Below are 20,629 nucleotides of genomic sequence, written 5' to 3'. Positions count from 1 at the left end.
CAGAGGTGCTGAAACAGAGGGGCTGAAACAGAGGGGCTGAAACAGAGGGGCTGAAACAGAGGGCGAGAAACAGAGGGGCTGAAACAGAGGGGCTGAAACAGATGGCGAGAAACAGAGGGGCTGAAACAGAGGGGCTGAAACAGAGGGGCTGAAACAGAGGGGCTGAAACAGAGGGCGAGGTACAGAGGGTCTGCAACAGTGGGCGAGAAAGAGAGGGGCTGAAAGAGAGGGCGAGAAACAGAGGTGCTGAAACAGAGGGGAAGAAACAGAGGGGCTGAAACTGAGAGGCTGAAACAGAGGGGCTGGAACAGAGGGCGAGAAACAGAGGGCGAGAAACAGAGGGGCTTAAACAGAGGGGCTGAAACAGAGGGGCTGAAACAGAGGGGCTGAAACAGAGGGGCTGAAACAGAGGGGCTGAAACAGAGGGCGAGAAACAGTGGGCGAGAAACAGAGGGGCAGAAAAAGAGGGGCTGAAACAAAGGGGCTGAAACAGAGGGGCTGAAACTGAGGGCGAGAAACAGAGGGCGAGAAACAGAGGGCGAGAAACAGAGGGGCTGAAACAGAGGGGCTGAAACAGAGGGGCTGAAACAGAGGGCGAGAAACAGAGGGCGAGAAACAGAGAGCGAGAAACAGAGGGCAAGAAACAGAGGGCGAGAAACAGAGGGCGAGATACAGAGGGGCTGAAACAGAGGGGCTGAAAAAGAGGGGCTGAAACAGAGGGGCTGAAACAGAGGGCGAGAAACAGTGGGCGAGAAACAGAGGGCGAGAAACAGAGGGGCTGAAACAGAGGGGCTGAAACAGAGGGGCTGAAACAGAGGGCGAGAAACAGTGGGCGAGATACAGAGGGCGAGAAACAGAGGAGCTGAAACAGAGGGCGAGAAACAGAGGGGTTGAAACAGAGGGGCTGAAACAGAGGGGCTGGAACAGAGGGCGAGAAACAGAGGGCGAGAAACAGAGAGCGAGAAACAGAGGGCAAGAAACAGAGGGCGAGAAACAGAGGGCGAGAAACAGAGGGGCTGAAACAGAGGGGCTGAAACAGAGGGGCTGAAACAGAGGGGCTGAAACAGAGGGGCTGAAACAGAGGGCGAGAAACAGTGGGCGAGAAACAGAGGGGCAGAAAAAGAAGGGCTGAAACAAAGGGGCTGAAACAGAGGGGCTGAAACTGAGGGCGAGAAACAGAGGGCGAGAAACAGAGGGCGAGAAACAGAGGGGCTGAAACAGAGGGGCTGAAACAGAGGGGCTGAAACAGAGGGCGAGAAACAGAGGGCGAGAAACAGAGAGCGAGAAACAGAGGGCAAGAAACAGAGGGCGAGAAACACAGGGCGAGATACAGAGGGGCTGAAACAGAGGGGCTGAAAAAGAGGGGCTGAAACAGAGGGGCTGAAACAGAGGGCGAGAAACAGTGGGCGAGAAACAGAGGGCGAGAAACAGAGGGGCTGAAACAGAGGGGCTGAAACAGAGGGGCTGAAACAGAGGGCGAGAAACAGTGGGCGAGAAACAGAGGGCGAGAAACAGAGGAGCTGAAACAGAGGGCGAGAAACAGAGGGGTTGAAACAGAGGGGCTGAAACAGAGGGGCTGAAACAGAGGGCGAGAAACAGAGGGCGAGAAACAGAGAGCGAGAAACAGAGGGCAAGAAACAGAGGGCGAGAAACAGAGGGCGAGAAACAGAGGGGCTGAAACAGAGGGGCTGAAACAGAGGGGCTGAAACAGAGGGGCTGAAACAGAGGGCGAGAAACAGTGGGCGAGAAACAGAGAGCGAGAAACAGAGGGCAAGAAACAGAGGGCGAGAAACAGAGGGCGAGAAACAGAGGGGCTGAAACAGAGGGGCTGAAACAGAGGGGCTGAAACAGAGGGGCTGAAACAGAGGGCGAGAAACAGAGGGCGAGAAACAGAGAGCGAGAAACAGAGCGTCTGAAACAGAGGGCGAGAAACAGAGGGCGAGAAACAGAGGAGCTGAAACAGAGGGGCTGAAACAGAGGGGCTGAAACAGAGGGGCTGAAACAGAGGGGCTGAAACAGATGGCGAGAAACAGAGGGCGAGAAACAGAGATCGAGAAACAGAGGGCGAGAAACAGAGGGCGAGAAACAGAGGGCGAGAAACAGAGGGGCTGAAACAGAGGGGCTGATACAGAGGGGCTGAAACAGAGGGGCTGAAACAGAGGGCGAGAAACAGTGTCGCTGAAACAGAGGGGCTGAAACAGAGGGCGTGAAACAGAGGGGCTGAAACAGAGGGGCTGAAACAGAGGGGCTGAAACAGAGGGACTGAAACAGAGGGGCTGAAACAGAGGGCGAGAAACAGAGGGGCTGAAACAGAAGGCGAGAAACAGAGGGGCTGAAACAGAGGGCGAGAAACAGAGAGCGAGAAACAGAGGGCAAGAAACAGAGGGCGAGAAACAGAGGGCGAGAAACAGAGGGGCTGAAACAGAGGGGCTGAAACAGAGGGGCTGAAACAGAGGGGCAGAAACAGAGGGGCTGAAACAGAGGGCGAGAAACAGAGGGCGAGAAACAGAGGAGCTGAAACAGAGGGGCTGAAACAGAGGGGCTGAAACAGAGGGCGAGAAACAGAGGGCGAGAAACAGAGGGTCTGAAACAGAGGGGCTGAAACAGAGGGGCTGAAACAGAGGGGCTGCAACAGAGGGCGAGAAACAGCGGGGCGGAAACAGAGGGCGAGAAACAGAGGGGCTGAAACAGAGGGCGAGAAACAGAGGGGCTGAAACAGAGGGGCTGAAACAGAGGGTCTGCAACAGAGGGCGAGAAAGAGAGGGGCTGAAAGAGAGGGCGAGAAACAGAGGTGCTGAAACAGAGGGCGAGAAACAGAGGGGCTGGAACTGAGGGGCTGAAACAGAGGGGCTGAAACAGAGGGCGAGAAACAGAGGGCGAGAAACAGAGGGGCTGAAACAGAGGGGCTGAAACAGAGGGGCTGAAACAGAGGGCGAGAAACAGAGGGCGAGAAACAGAGGGCGAGAAACAGAGGGCGAGAAACAGATGGGCTGAAACAGAGGGGCTGAAACAGAGGGTCTGAAACAGAGGGGCTGAAACAGAGGGGCTGAAACAGAGGGCGAGAAACAGTGGGCGAGAAACAGAGGGGATGAAACAGAGTGGCTGAAACAAAGGGGCTGAAACAGAGGGGCTGAAACTGAGGGCGAGAAACAGAGGGCGAGAAACAGAGGGCGAGAAACAGAGGGGCTGAAACAGAGGGGCTGAAACAGAGGGGCTGAAACAGAGGGGCTGAAACAGAGGGGCAGAAACAGAGGGCGAGAAACAGTGGGCGAGAAACAGAGGGCGAGAAACAGAGGGGCTGAAACAGAGGGGCTGAAACAGAGGGGCTGAAACAGAGGGCGAGAAACAGAGGGCGAGAAACAGAGAGCGAGAAACAGAGGGCGAGAAACAGAGGGCGAGAAACAGAGGGCGATAAAAAGAGGGGCTGAAACAGAGGGGCTGAAACAGAGGGGTTGAAACAGAGGGGCTGAAACAGAGGGACTGAAACAGAGGGCGAGAAACAGAGGGCGAGAAACAGAGAGCGAGAAACAGAGGGCGAGAAACAGAGGGCGAGAAACAGAGGGCGAGAAACAGAGGGGCTGAAACAGAGGGGCTGAAACAGAGGGGCTGAAACAGAGGGCGAGAAACAGAGGGCGAGAAACAGAGGGGCTGAAACAGAGTGGCAGAAACAGAGGGGCTGAAACAGAGGGGCTGAAACTGAGGACGAGAAACAGAGGGGCTGAAACAGAGGGGCTGAAACAGAGGGCGAGAAACAGAGGGGCTGAAACAGAGGGGCTGAAACAGAGGGGCTGAAACAGAGGGACTGAAACAGAGTGGCTGAAACAGAGGGCGAGAAACAGAGGGAAAGAAACAGAGGGCGAGAAACAGAGGGGCTGAAACAGAGGGGCTGAAACAGAGGGGCTGAAACAGAGGGACTGAAACAAAGGGCGAGAAACAGAGGGCGAGAAACAGAGAGCGAGAAGCAGAGGGGCTGAAACAGAGGGGCTGAAACAGAGGGGCTGAAACAGAGGGGCTGAAACAGAGGGGCTGAAACAGAGGGCGAGAAACAGAGGGCGAGAAACAGACGGGCTGAAACAGAGGGGCTGATACAGAGGGGCTGAAACAGAGGGGCTGAAACAGAGGGCGTGAAACAGAGGGGCTGAAACAGAGGGCGAGAAACAAAGGGGCTGAAACAGAAGGCGAGAAACAGAGGGGCTGAAACAGAGGGCGAGAAACAAAGGGCGAGAAACAGAGGTGCTGAAACAGAGGGGCTGAAACAGAGGGGCTGAAACAGAGGGGCTGAAACAGAGGGCGAGAAACAGAGGGGCTGAAACAGAGGGGCTGAAACAGATGGCGAGAAACAGAGGGGCTGAAACAGAGGGGCTGAAACAGAGGGGCTGAAACAGAGGGGCTGAAACAGAGGGCGAGGTACAGAGGGTCTGCAACAGTGGGCGAGAAAGAGAGGGGCTGAAAGAGAGGGCGAGAAACAGAGGTGCTGAAACAGAGGGGAAGAAACAGAGGGGCTGAAACTGAGAGGCTGAAACAGAGGGGCTGAAACAGAGGGCGAGAAACAGAGGGCGAGAAACAGAGGGGCTTAAACAGAGGGGCTGAAACAGAGGGGCTGAAACAGAGGGGCTGAAACAGAGGGGCTGAAACAGAGGGGCTGAAACAGAGGGCGAGAAACAGTGGGCGAGAAACAGAGGGGCAGAAAAAGAGGGGCTGAAACAAAGGGGCTGAAACAGAGGGGCTGAAACTGAGGGCGAGAAACAGAGGGCGAGAAACAGAGGGCGAGAAACAGAGGGGCTGAAACAGAGGGGCTGAAACAGAGGGGCTGAAACAGAGGGCGAGAAACAGAGGGCGAGAAACAGAGAGCGAGAAACAGAGGGCAAGAAACAGAGGGCGAGAAACAGAGGGCGAGATACAGAGGGGCTGAAACAGAGGGGCTGAAAAAGAGGGGCTGAAACAGAGGGGCTGAAACAGAGGGCGAGAAACAGTGGGCGAGAAACAGAGGGCGAGAAACAGAGGGGCTGAAACAGAGGGGCTGAAACAGAGGGGCTGAAACAGAGGGCGAGAAACAGTGGGCGAGAAACAGAGGGCGAGAAACAGAGGAGCTGAAACAGAGGGCGAGAAACAGAGGGGTTGAAACAGAGGGGCTGAAACAGAGGGGCTGGAACAGAGGGCGAGAAACAGAGGGCGAGAAACAGAGAGCGAGAAACAGAGGGCAAGAAACAGAGGGCGAGAAACAGAGGGCGAGAAACAGAGGGGCTGAAACAGAGGGGCTGAAACAGAGGGGCTGAAACAGAGGGGCTGAAACAGAGGGGCTGAAACAGAGGGCGAGAAACAGTGGGCGAGAAACAGAGGGGCAGAAAAAGAGGGGCTGAAACAAAGGGGCTGAAACAGAGGGGCTGAAACTGAGGGCGAGAAACAGAGGGCGAGAAACAGAGGGCGAGAAACAGAGGGGCTGAAACAGAGGGGCTGAAACAGAGGGGCTGAAACAGAGGGCGAGAAACAGAGGGCGAGAAACAGAGAGCGAGAAACAGAGGGCAAGAAACAGAGGGCGAGAAACAGAGGGCGAGATACAGAGGGGCTGAAACAGAGGGGCTGAAAAAGAGGGGCTGAAACAGAGGGGCTGAAACAGAGGGCGAGAAACAGTGGGCGAGAAACAGAGGGCGAGAAACAGAGGGGCTGAAACAGAGGGGCTGAAACAGAGGGGCTGAAACAGAGGGCGAGAAACAGTGGGCGAGAAACAGAGGGCGAGAAACAGAGGAGCTGAAACAGAGGGCGAGAAACAGAGGGGTTGAAACAGAGGGGCTGAAACAGAGGGGCTGAAACAGAGGGCGAGAAACAGAGGGCGAGAAACAGAGAGCGAGAAACAGAGGGCAAGAAACAGAGGGCGAGAAACAGAGGGCGAGAAACAGAGGGGCTGAAACAGAGGGGCTGAAACAGAGGGGCTGAAACAGAGGGGCTGAAACAGAGGGCGAGAAACAGTGGGCGAGAAACAGAGAGCGAGAAACAGAGGGCAAGAAACAGAGGGCGAGAAACAGAGGGCGAGAAACAGAGGGGCTGAAACAGAGGGGCTGAAACAGAGGGGCTGAAACAGAGGGGCTGAAACAGAGGGCGAGAAACAGAGGGCGAGAAACAGAGAGCGAGAAACAGAGCGTCTGAAACAGAGGGCGAGAAACAGAGGGCGAGAAACAGAGGAGCTGAAACAGAGGGGCTGAAACATAGGGGCTGAAACAGAGGGGCTGAAACAGAGGGGCTGAAACAGATGGCGAGAAACAGAGGGCGAGAAACAGAGATCGAGAAACAGAGATCGAGAAACAGAGGGCGAGAAACAGAGGGCGAGAAACAGAGGGGCTGAAACAGAGGGGCTGATACAGAGGGGCTGAAACAGAGGGGCTGAAACAGAGGGCGAGAAACAGAGTCGCTGAAACAGAGGGGCTGAAACAGAGGGCGTGAAACAGAGGGGCTGAAACAGAGGGGCTGAAACAGAGGGGCTGAAACAGAGGGACTGAAACAGAGGGGCTGAAACAGAGGGCGAGAAACAGAGGGGCTGAAACAGAAGGCGAGAAACAGAGGGGCTGAAACAGAGGGCGAGAAACAGAGAGCGAGAAACAGAGGGCAAGAAACAGAGGGCGAGAAACAGAGGGCGAGAAACAGAGGGGCTGAAACAGAGGGGCTGAAACAGAGGGGCTGAAACAGAGGGGCAGAAACAGAGGGGCTGAAACAGAGGGCGAGAAACAGAGGGCGAGAAACAGAGAGCGAGAAACAGAGGGCGAGAAACAGATGGCGAGAAACAGAGGGCGAGAATCAGAGGGGCTGAAACAGAGGGGCTGAAACAGAGGGGCTGAAACAGAGGGGCTGAAACAGAGGGCGAGAAACAGAGGGCGAGAAACAGAGGGGCTGCATCAGAGGGGCTGATACAGAGGGGCTGAAACAGAGGGGCTGAAACAGAGGGCGAGAAACAGAGGGGCTGAAACAGAGGGGATGAAACAGAGTGCGAGAAACAGAGGGGCTGAAACAGAGGGCGAGAAACAGAGGGGCTGAAACAGAGGGCGAGAAACAAAGGGCGAGAAACAGAGGTGCTGAAACAGAGGGGCTGAAACAGAGGGGCTGAAACAGAGGGTCTGAAACAGAGGGCGAGAAACAGAGGGGCTGAAACAGAGGGGCTGAAACAGATGGCGAGAAACAGAGGGGCTGAAACAGTGGGCGAGAAACAGAGGGGCTGAAACAGAGGCGAGAAACAGAGAGCGAGAAACAGAGGGCGAGGAACAGAGGGCGAGAAACAGAGGGCGAGAAACAGAGGGGCTGAAACAGAGGGGCTGAAACAGAGGGGCTGAAACAGAGGGGCTGAAACAGAGGGCGAGAAACAGAGGGCGAGAAACAGAGGGGCTGAAACAGAGGGGCTGTTACAGAGGGGCTGAAACAGACGGGCTGAAACAGAGGGGCTGAAACAGAGGGGCTGAAACAGAGGGGCTGAAACAGAGGGCGAGAAACAGAGGGCGAGAAACAGAGGGGCTGAAACAGAGGGGCTGATACAGAGGGGCTGAAACAGAGAGCGAGAAACAGAGGGCGAGAAACAGAGGGGCTGAAACAGAGGGACTGAAACAGAGGGGCTGAAACAGAGGGCGAGAAACAGAGGGCGAAAAACAGAGGGCGAGAAACAGAGGGGCTGAAACAGAGGGGCTGAAACAGAGGGGCTGAAACAGAGGGGCTGAAACAGAGGGCGAGAAACAGAGGGCGAGAAACAGAGAGCGAGAAACAGAGGGCGAGAAACAGAGGGCGAGAAACAGAGGGGCTGAAACAGAGGGGCTGAAACAGAGGGGCTGAAACAGAGGGGCTGAAACAGAGGGGCTGAAACTGAGGGCGAGAAACAGTGGGCGAGAAACAGAGGGCGAGAAACAGCGGGGCTGAAACAGAGGGGCTGAAACAGAGGGGCTGAAACAGAGGGCGAGAAACAGAGGGCTAGAAACAGAGATCGAGAAACAGAGGGCGATAAACAGAGGGCGAGAAACAGAGGGGCTGAAACAGAGGGGCTGAAACAGAGGGGCTGAAACAGAGGGGCTGAAACAGCGGGCGAGAAACAGAGGGCGAGAAACAGAGGGGCTGAAACAGAGGGGCTGATACAGAGGGGCTGAAACAGAGGGGCTGAAACAGAGGGCGAGAAACAGAGGGGCTGAAACAGCGGGCGAGAAACAGAGGGGCTGAAACAGAGGGGCTGAATCAAATGGGCTGAAACAGAGGGGCTGAAACAGAGGGCGAGAAACAGATGGCGAGAAACAGAGAGCGAGAAACAGAGGGCGAGAAACAGAGGGCGAGAAACAGAGGGGCTGAAACAGAGGGTCTGAAACAGAGGGGCTGAAACAGAGGGTCTGAAACAGAGGGGCTGAAACAGAGGGCGAGAAACAGAGGGAGAGAAACAGAGGTGCAGAAACAGAGGGGCTGATACAGAGGGGCTGAAACAGAGGGGCTGAAACAGAGGGCGAGAAACAGAGGGGCTGAAACAGAGGGCGTGAAAGAGAGGGGCTGAAACAGAGGGGCTGAAACAGAGGGCCTGAAACAGTGGGACTGAAACAGAGGGGATGAAACAGAGGACGAGAAACAGAGGGGCTGAAACAGAGGGCGAGAAACAGAGGGGCTGAAACAGAGGGCGAGAAACAAAGGGCGAGAAACAGAGGGGCTGAAACAGAGGGGCTGAAACAGAGGGGCTGAAACAGAGGGGCTGAAACAGAGGGCGAGAAACAGAGGGGCTGAAACTGAGGGGCTGAAACAGATGGCGAGAAACAGAGGGGCTGAAACAGTGGGCGAGCAACAGAGGGGCTGAAACAGAGGGCGAGAAACAGAGAGCGAGAAACAGAGGGCGAGAAACAGAGGGGCTGAAACTCAGGGGCTGAAACAGAGGGGCTGAAACAGTGGGGCTGAAACAGATGGGCTGAAACAGAGGGGCTGAAACAGAGGGGCTGAAACAGTGGGCGAGCAACAGAGGGCGAGAAACAGAGGGCGAGAAACATAGGGGCTGAAACAGAGGCGCTGATACTGAGCGGCTGAAACAGTGGGTCTGAAACAGAGGGCGAGAAACAGAGGGGCTGAAACAGAAGGTGAGAAACAGAGGGGCTGAAACAGAGGGGCTGAAACAGAAGGGCTGAAACAGAGGGGGTGAAACAGAGGGGCTGAAACAGAGGGGCTGAAACAGAGGGCGAGAAACAGAGGGGCTGAAACCGATGGCGAGAAACAGAGGGCGAGAAACAGAGGGGCTGAAACAGAGGGGCTCAAACAGAGGGGCTGAAACAGAGGGGCTGAAACAGACGGGCTCAAACAGAGGGCGAGAAACAGAGGAGCTGAAACAGAGGGGCTGAAACAGAGGGGCTGAAACAGAGGGCGAGAAACAGAGGGCGAGAAACAGAGGGTCTGAAACAGAGGGGCTGAAACAGAGGGGCTGAAACAGAGGGGCTGCAACAGAGGGCGAGAAACAGCGGGGCGGAAACAGAGGGCGAGAAACAGAGGGGATGAAACAGAGGGCGAGAAACAGAGGGGCTGAAACAGAGGGGCTGAAACAGAGGGTCTGCAACAGAGGGCGAGAAAGAGAGGGGCTGAAAGAGAGGGCGAGAAACAGAGGTGCTGAAACAGGGGGCGAGAAACAGAGGGGCTGGAACTGAGGGGCTGAAACAGAGGGGCTGAAACAGAGAGCGAGAAACAGAGGGCGAGAAACAGAGGGGCTGAAACAGAGGGGCTGAAACAGAGGCGAGAAACAGAGGGCGAGAAACAGAGGGCGAGAAACAGAGGGCGAGAAACAGAGGGCGAGAAACAGATGGGCTGAAACAGAGGGGCTGAAACAGAGGGTCTGAAATAGAGGGGCTGAAACAGAGGGGCTGAAACAGAGGGCGAGAAACAGTGGGCGAGAAACAGAGGGGATGAAACAGAGGGGCTGAAACAAAGGGGCTGAAACAGAGGGGCTGAAACTGAGGGCGAGAAACAGAGGGCGAGAAACAGAGGGCGAGAAACAGAGGGGCTGAAACAGAGGGGCTGAAACAGAGGGGCTGAAACAGAGGGGCTGAAACAGAGGGGCAGAAACAGAGGGCGAGAAACAGAGGGCGAGAAACAGAGGGTCTGAAACAGAGGGGCTGAAACAGAGGGGCTGAAACAGAGGGCGAGAAACAGAGGGCGAGAAACAGAGAGCGAGAAACAGAGGGCGAGAAACAGAGGGCGATAAACAGAGGGGCTGAAACAGAGGGGCTGAAACAGAGGGGCTGAAACAGAGGGGCTGAAACAGAGGGCGAGAAACAGAAGGCGAGAAACAGAGAGCGAGAAACAGAGGGCGAGAAACAGAGGGCGAGAAACAGAGGGCGAGAAACAGAGGGGCTGAAACAGAGGGGCTGAAACAGAGGGTCTGAAACAGAGGGCGAGAAACAGAGGGGCTGAAACAGAGGGGCTGAAACAGATGGCGAGAAACAGAGGGGCTGAAACAGTGGGCGAGAAACAGAGGGGCTGAAACAGAGGCGAGAAACAGAGAGCGAGAAACAGAGGGCGAGGAACAGAGGGCGAGAAACAGAGGGCGAGAAACAGAGGGGCTGAAACAGAGGGGCTGAAACAGAGGGGCTGAAACAGAGGGGCTGAAACAGAGGGCGAGAAACAGAGGGCGAGAAACAGAGGGGCTGAAACAGAGGGGCTGTTACAGAGGGGCTGAAACAGACGGGCTGAAACAGAGGGGCTGAAACAGAGGGGCTGAAACAGAGGGGCTGAAACAGAGGGCGAGAAACAGAGGGCGAGAAACAGAGGGGCTGAAACAGAGGGGCTGATACAGAGGGGCTGAAACAGAGGGCGAGAAACAGAGGGCGAGAAACAGAGGGGCTGAAACAGAGGAACTGAAACAGAGGGGCTGAAACAGAGGGCGAGAAACAGAGGGCGAAAAACAGAGGGCGAGAAACAGAGGGGCTGAAACAGAGGGGCTGAAACAGAGGGGCTGAAACAGAGGGGCTGAAACAGAGGGCGAGAAACAGAGGGCGAGAAACAGAGAGCGAGAAACAGAGGGCGAGAAACAGAGGGCGAGAAACAGAGGGGCTGAAACAGAGGGGCTGAAACAGAGGGGCTGAAACAGAGGGGCTGAAACAGAGGGGCTGAAACAGAGGGCGAGAAACAGTGGGCGAGAAACAGAGGGCGAGAAACAGCGGGGCTGAAACTGAGGGGCTGAAACAGAGGGGCTGAAACAGAGGGCGAGAAACAGAGGGCTAGAAACAGAGATCGAGAAACAGAGGGCGATAAACAGAGGGCGAGAAACAGAGGGGCTGAAACAGAGGGGCTGAAACAGAGGGGCTGAAACAGAGGGGCTGAAACAGCGGGCGAGAAACAGAGGGCGAGAAACAGAGGGGCTGAAACAGAGGGGCTGATACAGAGGGGCTGAAACAGAGGGGCTGAAACAGAGGGCGAGAAACAGAGGGGCTGAAACAGCGGGCGAGAAACAGAGGGGCTGAAACAGAGGGGCTGAATCAGATGGGCTGAAACAGAGGGGCTGAAACAGAGGGCGAGAAACAGATGGCGAGAAACAGAGAGCGAGAAACAGAGGGCGAGAAACAGAGGGCGAGAAACAGAGGGGCTGAAACAGAGGGGCTGAAACAGAGGGGCTGAAACAGAGGGTCTGAAACAGAGGGGCTGAAACAGAGGGCGAGAAACAGAGGGCGAGAAACAGAGGTGCAGAAACAGAGGGGCTGATACAGAGGGGCTGAAACAGAGGGGCTGAAACAGAGGGCGAGAAACAGAGGGGCTGAAACAGAGGGCGTGAAAGAGAGGGGCTGAAACAGAGGGGCTGAAACAGAGGGCCTGAAACAGTGGGACTGAAACAGAGGGGATGAAACAGAGGACGAGAAACAGAGGGGCTGAAACAGAGGGCGAGCAACAGAGGGGCTGAAACAGAGGGCGAGAAACAAAGGGCGAGAAACAGAGGGGCTGAAACAGAGGGGCTGAAACAGAGGGGCTGAAACAGAGGGGCTGAAACAGAGGGCGAGAAACAGAGGGGCTGAAACTGAGGGGCTGAAACAGATGGCGAGAAACAGAGGGGCTGAAACAGTGGGCGAGCAACAGAGGGGCTGAAACAGAGGGCGAGAAACAGAGAGCGAGAAACAGAGGGCGAGAAACAGAGGGGCTGAAACTCAGGGGCTGAAACAGAGGGGCTGAAACAGTGGGGCTGAAACAGATGGGCTGAAACAGAGGGGCTGAAACAGAGGGGCTGAAACAGTGGGCGAGCAACAGAGGGCGAGAAACAGAGGGCGAGAAACATAGGGGCTGAAACAGAGGGGCTGATACTGAGCAGCTGAAACAGTGGGTCTGAAACAGAGGGCGAGAAACAGAGGGGCTGAAACAGAAGGTGAGAAACAGAGGGGCTGAAACAGAGGGGCTGAAACAGAAGGGCTGAAACAGAGGGGGTGAAACAGAGGGGCTGAAACAGAGGGGCTGAAACAGAGGGCGAGAAACAGAGGGGCTGAAACCGAGGGCGAGAAACAGAGGGCGAGAAACAGAGGGGCTGAAACAGAGGGGCTCAAACAGAGGGGCTGAAACAGAGGGGCTGAAACAGACGGGCTCAAACAGAGGGCGAGAAACAGAGGAGCTGAAACAGAGGGGCTGAAACAGAGGGGCTGAAACAGAGGGCGAGAAACAGAGGGCGAGAAACAGAGGGTCTGAAACAGAGGGGCTGAAACAGAGGGGCTGAAACAGAGGGGCTGCAACAGAGGGCGAGAAACAGCGGGGCGGAAACAGAGGGCGAGAAACAGAGGGGCTGAAACAGAGGGCGAGAAACAGAGGGGCTGAAACAGAGGGGCTGAAACAGAGGGTCTGCAACAGAGTGCGAGAAAAAGAGGGGCTGAAAGAGAGGGCGAGAAACAGAGGTGCTGAAACAGGGGGCGAGAAACAGAGGGGCTGGAACTGAGGGGCTGAAACAGAGGGGCTGAAACAGAGAGCGAGAAACAGAGGGCGAGAAACAGAGGGGCTGAAACAGAGGGGCTGAAACAGAGGGGCTGAAACAGAGGGCGAGAAACAGAGGGCGAGAAACAGAGGGCGAGAAACAGAGGGCGAGAAACAGATGGGCTGAAACAGAGGGGCTGAAACAGAGGGTCTGAAATAGAGGGGCTGAAACAGAGGGGCTGAAACAGAGGGCGAGAAACAGTGGGCGAGAAACAGAGGGGATGAAACAGAGGGGCTGAAACAAAGGGGCTGAAACAGAGGGGCTGAAACTGAGGGCGAGAAACAGAGGGCGAGAAACAGAGGGCGAGAAACAGAGGGGCTGAAACAGAGGGGCTGAAACAGAGGGGCTGAAACAGAGGGGCTGAAACAGAGGGGCAGAAACAGAGGGCGAGAAACAGTGGGCGAGAAACAGAGGGCGAGAAACAGAGGGGCTGAAACAGAGGGGCTGAAACAGAGGGGCTGAAACAGAGGGCGAGAAACAGAGGGCGAGAAACAGAGAGCGAGAAACAGAGGGCGAGAAACAGAGGGCGAGAAACAGAGGGCGATAAACAGAGGGGCTGAAACAGAGGGGCTGAAACAGAGGGGCTGAAACAGAGGGGCTGAAACAGAGGGGCTGAAACAGAGGGCGAGAAACAGAAGGCGAGAAACAGAGAGCGAGAAACAGCGGGGCTGAAACAGAGGGGCTGAAACAGAGGGGCTGAAACAGAGGGCGAGAAACAGAGGGCGAGAAACAGAGAGCGAGAAACAGAGGGCGAGAAACAGAGGGCGAGAAACAGAGGGGCTGAAACAGAGGGGCTGAAACAGAGGGGCTGAAACAGAGGGGCTGAAACAGCGGGCGAGAAACAGAGGGCGAGAAACAGAGGGGCTGAAACAAAGGGGCTGATACAGAGGGGCTGAAACAGAGGGGCTGAAACAGCGGGCGAGAAACAGAGGGGCTGAAACAGAGGGGCTGAATCAGATGGGCTGAAACAGAGGGGCTGAAACAGAGGGCGAGAAACAGATGGCGAGAAACAGAGAGCGAGAAACAGAGGGCGAGAAACAGAGGGCGAGAAACAGAGGGGCTGAAACAGAGGGGCTGAAACAGAGGGGCTGAAACAGAGGGTCTGAAACAGAGGGGCTGAAACAGAGGGCGAGAAACAAAGGGCGAGAAACAGAGGGGCAGAAACAGAGGGGCTGATACAGAGGGGCTGAAATAGAGGGGCTGAAACAGAGGGCGAGAAACAGAGGGGCTGAAACAGAGGGCGTGAAACAGAGGGGCTGAAACAGAGGGGCTGAAACAGAGGGCCTGAAACAGTGGGACTGAAACAGAGGGGCTGAAACAGAGGACGAGAAACTGAGGGGCTGAAACAGAGGGCGAGAAACAGAGGGGCTGAAACAGAGGGCGAGAAACAAAGGGCGAGAAACAGAGGTGCTGAAACAGAGGGGCTGAAACAGAGGGGCTGAAACAGAGGTGCTGAAACAGAGGGCGAGAAACAGAGGGGCTGAAACAGAGGGGCTGAAACAGATGGCGAGAAACAGAGGGGCTGAAACAGTGGGCGAGCAACAGAGGGGCTGAAACAGAGGGCGAGAAACAGAGAGCGAGAAACAGAGGGCGAGAAACAGAGGGGCTGAAACACAGGGGCTGAAACAGTGGGGCTGAAACAGTGGGGCTGAAACAGATGGGCTGAAACAGAGGGGCTGAAACAGAGGGGCTGAAACAGTGGGCGAGAAACAGAGGGCGAGAAACAGAGGGCGAGAAACATAGGCGCTGAAACAGAGGGGCTGATACTGAGGGGCTGAAACAGTGGGTCGGAAACAGAGGGCGAGAAACAGAGGGGCTGAAACAGAAGGTGAGAAACAGAGGGGCTGAAACAGAGGGGCTGAAACAGAAGGGCTGAAACAGAGGGGGTGAAACAGAGGGGCTGAAACAGAGGGGCTGAAACAGAGGGCGAGAAACAGAGGGGCTGAAACCGAGGGCGAGAAACAGAGGGCGAGAAACAGAGGGGCTGAAACAGAGGGTCTCAAACAGAGGGGCTGAAACAGAGGGGCTGAAACAGACGGGCTCAAACAGAGGGCGAGAAACAGAGGAGCTGAAACAGAGGGGCTGAAACAGAGGGGCTGAAACAGAGGGCGAGAAACAGAGGGCGAGAAACAGAGGGTCTGAAACAGAGGGGCTGAAACAGAGGGGCTGAAACAGAGGGGCTGCAACAGAGGGCGAGAAACAGCGGGGCGGAAACAGAGGGCGAGAAACAGAGGGGCTGAAACAGAGGGCGAGAAACAGAGGGGCTGAAACAGAGGGGCTGAAACAGAGGGTCTGCAACAGAGGGCGAGAAAGAGAGGGGCTGAAAGAGAGGGCGAGAAACAGAGGTGCTGAAACAGAGGGCGAGAAACAGAGGGGCTGGAACTGAGGGGCTGAAACAGAGGGGCTGAAACAGAGGGCGAGAAACAGAGGGCGAGAAACAGAGGGGCTGAAACAGAGGGGCTGAAACAGAGGGGCTGAAACAGAGGGCGAGAAACAGAGGGCGAGAAACAGAGGGCGAGAAACAGAGGGCGAGAAACAGATGGGCTGAAACAGAGGGGCTGAAACAGAGGGTCTGAAACAGAGGGGCTGAAACAGAGGGGCTGAAACAGAGGGCGAGAAACAGTGGGCGAGAAACAGAGGGGATGAAACAGAGTGGCTGAAACAAAGGGGCTGAAACAGAGGGGCTGAAACTGAGGGCGAGAAACAGAGGGCGAGAAACAGAGGGCGAGAAACAGAGGGGCTGAAACAGAGGGGCTGAAACAGAGGGGCTGAAACAGAGGGGCTGAAACAGAGGGGCAGAAACAGAGGGCGAGAAACAGTGGGCGAGAAACAGAGGGCGAGAAACAGAGGGGCTGAAACAGAGGGGCTGAAACAGAGGGTCTGAAACAGAGGGCGAGAAACAGAGGTCGAGAAACAGAGAGCGAGAAACAGAGGGCGAGAAACAGAGGGCGAGAAACAGAGGGCGATAAACAGAGGGGCTGAAACAGAGGGGCTGAAACAGAGGGGTTGAAACAGAGGGGCTGAAACAGAGGGGCTGAAACAGAGGGCGAGAAACAGAGGGCGAGAAACAGAGAGCGAGAAACAGAGGGCGAGAAACAGAGGGCGAGAAACAGAGGGCGAGAAACAGAGGGGCTGAAACAGAGGGGCTGAAACAGAGGGGCTGAAACAGAGGGCGAGAAACAGAGGGCGAGAAACAGAGGGGCTGAAACAGAGTGTCAGAAACAGGGGGGCTGAAACAGAGGGGCTGAAACTGAGGACGAGAAACAGAGGGGCTGAAACAGAGGGGCTGAAACAGAGGGCGAGAAACAGAGGGGCTGAAACAGAGGGGCTGAAACAGAGGGGCTGAAACAGAGGGACTGAAACAGAGTGGCTGAAACAGAGGGCGAGAAACAGAGGGAAAGAAACAGAGGGCGAGAAACAGAGGGGCTGAAACAGAGGGGCTGAAACAGAGGGGCTGAAACAGAGGGACTGAAACAAAGGGCGAGAAACAGAGGGCGAGAAACAGAGAGCGAGAAGCAGAGGGGCTGAAACAGAGGGGCTGAAACAGAGGGGCTGAAACAGAGGGGCTGAAACAGAGGGGCTGAAACAGAGGGCGAGAAACAGAGGGCGAGAAACAGACGGGCTGAAACAGAGGGGCTGATACAGAGGGGCTGAAACAGAGGGGCTGAAACAGAGGGCGTGAAACAGAGGGGCTGAAACAGAGGGCGAGAAACAAAGGGGCTGAAACAGAAGGCGAGAAACAGAGGGGCTGAAACAGAGGGCGAGAAACAAAGGGCGAGAAACAGAGGTGCTGAAACAGAGGGGCTGAAACAGAGGGGCTGAAACAGAGGGGCTGAAACAGAGGGCGAGAAACAGAGGGGCTGAAACAGAGGGGCTGAAACAGATGGCGAGAAACAGAGGGGCTGAAACAGAGGGGCTGAAACAGAGGGGCTGAAACAGAGGGGCTGAAACAGAGGGCGAGGTACAGAGGGTCTGCAACAGTGGGCGAGAAAGAGAGGGGCTGAAAGAGAGGGCGAGAAACAGAGGTGCTGAAACAGAGGGGAAGAAACAGAGGGGCTGAAACTGAGAGGCTGAAACAGAGGGGCTGAAACAGAGGGCGAGAAACAGAGGGCGAGAAACAGAGGGGCTTAAACAGAGGGGCTGAAACAGAGGGGCTGAAACAGAGGGGCTGAAACAGAGGGGCTGAAACAGAGGGGCTGAAACAGAGGGCGAGAAACAGTGGGCGAGAAACAGAGGGGCAGAAAAAGAGGGGCTGAAACAAAGGGGCTGAAACAGAGGGGCTGAAACTGAGGGCGAGAAACAGAGGGCGAGAAACAGAGGGCGAGAAACAGAGGGGCTGAAACAGAGGGGCTGAAACAGAGGGGCTGAAACAGAGGGCGAGAAACAGAGGGCGAGAAACAGAGAGCGAGAAACAGAGGGCAAGAAACAGAGGGCGAGAAACAGAGGGCGAGATACAGAGGGGCTGAAACAGAGGGGCTGAAACAGAGGGCGAGAAACAGAGGGCGAGAAACAGAGGTGCAGAAACAGAGGGGCTGATACAGAGGGGCTGAAACAGAGGGGCTGAAACAGAGGGCGAGAAACAGAGGGGCTGAAACAGAGGGCGTGAAAGAGAGGGGCTGAAACAGAGGGGCTGAAACAGAGGGCCTGAAACAGTGGGACTGAAACAGAGGGGATGAAACAGAGGACGAGAAACAGAGGGGCTGAAACAGAGGGCGAGCAACAGAGGGGCTGAAACAGAGGGCGAGAAACAAAGGGCGAGAAACAGAGGGGCTGAAACAGAGGGGCTGAAACAGAGGGGCTGAAACAGAGGGGCTGAAACAGAGGGCGAGAAACAGAGGGGCTGAAACTGAGGGGCTGAAACAGATGGCGAGAAACAGAGGGGCTGAAACAGTGGGCGAGCAACAGAGGGGCTGAAACAGAGGGCGAGAAACAGAGAGCGAGAAACAGAGGGCGAGAAACAGAGGGGCTGAAACTCAGGGGCTGAAACAGAGGGGCTGAAACAGTGGGGCTGAAACAGATGGGCTGAAACAGAGGGGCTGAAACAGAGGGGCTGAAACAGTGGGCGAGCAACAGAGGGCGAGAAACAGAGGGCGAGAAACATAGGGGCTGAAACAGAGGGGCTGATACTGAGCAGCTGAAACAGTGGGTCTGAAACAGAGGGCGAGAAACAGAGGGGCTGAAACAGAAGGTGAGAAACAGAGGGGCTGAAACAGAGGGGCTGAAACAGAAGGGCTGAAACAGAGGGGGTGAAACAGAGGGGCTGAAACAGAGGGGCTGAAACAGAGGGCGAGAAACAGAGGGGCTGAAACCGAGGGCGAGAAACAGAGGGCGAGAAACAGAGGGGCTGAAACAGAGGGGCTCAAACAGAGGGGCTGAAACAGAGGGGCTGAAACAGACGGGCTCAAACAGAGGGCGAGAAACAGAGGAGCTGAAACAGAGGGGCTGAAACAGAGGGGCTGAAACAGAGGGCGAGAAACAGAGGGCGAGAAACAGAGGGTCTGAAACAGAGGGGCTGAAACAGAGGGGCTGAAACAGAGGGGCTGCAACAGAGGGCGAGAAACAGCGGGGCGGAAACAGAGGGCGAGAAACAGAGGGGCTGAAACAGAGGGCGAGAAACAGAGGGGCTGAAACAGAGGGGCTGAAACAGAGGGTCTGCAACAGAGGGCGAGAAAGAGAGGGGCTGAAAGAGAGGGCGAGAAACAGAGGTGCTGAAACAGGGGGCGAGAAACAGAGGGGCTGGAACTGAGGGGCTGAAACAGAGGGGCTGAAACAGAGAGCGAGAAACAGAGGGCGAGAAACAGAGGGGCTGAAACAGAGGGGCTGAAACAGAGGGGCTGAAACAGAGGGCGAGAAACAGAGGGCGAGAAACAGAGGGCGAGAAACAGAGGGCGAGAAACAGATGGGCTGAAACAGAGGGGCTGAAACAGAGGGTCTGAAATAGAGGGGCTGAAACAGAGGGGCTGAAACAGAGGGCGAGAAACAGTGGGCGAGAAACAGAGGGGATGAAACAGAGGGGCTGAAACAAAGGGGCTGAAACAGAGGGGCTGAAACTGAGGGCGAGAAACAGAGGGCGAGAAACAGAGGGCGAGAAACAGAGGGGCTGAAACAGAGGGGCTGAAACAGAGGGGCTGAAACAGAGGGGCTGAAACAGAGGGGCAGAAACAGAGGGCGAGAAACAGTGGGCGAGAAACAGAGGGCGAGAAACAGAGGGGCTGAAACAGAGGGGCTGAAACAGAGGGGCTGAAACAGAGGGCGAGAAACAGAGGGCGAGAAACAGAGAGCGAGAAACAGAGGGCGAGAAACAGAGGGCGAGAAACAGAGGGCGATAAACAGAGGGGCTGAAACAGAGGGGCTGAAACAGAGGGGCTGAAACAGAGGGGCTGAAACAGAGGGGCTGAAACAGAGGGCGAGAAACAGAAGGCGAGAAACAGAGAGCGAGAAACAGCGGGGCTGAAACAGAGGGGCTGAAACAGAGGGGCTGAAACAGAGGGCGAGAAACAGAGGGCGAGAAACAGAGAGCGAGAAACAGAGGGCGAGAAACAGAGGGCGAGAAACAGAGGGGCTGAAACAGAGGGGCTGAAACAGAGGGGCTGAAACAGAGGGGCTGAAACAGCGGGCGAGAAACAGAGGGCGAGAAACAGAGGGGCTGAAACAAAGGGGCTGATACAGAGGGGCTGAAACAGAGGGGCTGAAACAGCGGGCGAGAAACAGAGGGGCTGAAACAGAGGGGCTGAATCAGATGGGCTGAAACAGAGGGGCTGAAACAGAGGGCGAGAAACAGATGGCGAGAAACAGAGAGCGAGAAACAGAGGGCGAGAAACAGAGGGCGAGAAACAGAGGGGCTGAAACAGAGGGGCTGAAACAGAGGGGCTGAAACAGAGGGTCTGAAACAGAGGGGCTGAAACAGAGGGCGAGAAACAAAGGGCGAGAAACAGAGGGGCAGAAACAGAGGGGCTGATACAGAGGGGCTGAAATAGAGGGGCTGAAACAGAGGGCGAGAAACAGAGGGGCTGAAACAGAGGGCGTGAAACAGAGGGGCTGAAACAGAGGGGCTGAAACAGAGGGCCTGAAACAGTGGGACTGAAACAGAGGGGCTGAAACAGAGGACGAGAAACTGAGGGGCTGAAACAGAGGGCGAGAAACAGAGGGGCTGAAACAGAGGGCGAGAAACAAAGGGCGAGAAACAGAGGTGCTGAAACAGAGGGGCTGAAACAGAGGGGCTGAAACAGAGGTGCTGAAACAGAGGGCGAGAAACAGAGGGGCTGAAACAGAGGGGCTGAAACAGATGGCGAGAAACAGAGGGGCTGAAACAGTGGGCGAGCAACAGAGGGGCTGAAACAGAGGGCGAGAAACAGAGAGCGAGAAACAGAGGGCGAGAAACAGAGGGGCTGAAACACAGGGGCTGAAACAGTGGGGCTGAAACAGTGGGGCTGAAACAGATGGGCTGAAACAGAGGGGCTGAAACAGAGGGGCTGAAACAGTGGGCGAGAAACAGAGGGCGAGAAACAGAGGGCGAGAAACATAGGCGCTGAAACAGAGGGGCTGATACTGAGGGGCTGAAACAGTGGGTCGGAAACAGAGGGCGAGAAACAGAGGGGCTGAAACAGAAGGTGAGAAACAGAGGGGCTGAAACAGAGGGGCTGAAACAGAAGGGCTGAAACAGAGGGGGTGAAACAGAGGGGCTGAAACAGAGGGGCT

Source organism: Stegostoma tigrinum, unplaced genomic scaffold (genome assembly GCF_030684315.1).
Source record: "Stegostoma tigrinum isolate sSteTig4 unplaced genomic scaffold, sSteTig4.hap1 scaffold_48, whole genome shotgun sequence".
In the NCBI taxonomy this organism is placed as follows: Eukaryota; Metazoa; Chordata; class Chondrichthyes; order Orectolobiformes; family Stegostomatidae; genus Stegostoma; species Stegostoma tigrinum.
Note: the sequence above shows the minus strand (reverse complement) of the source record.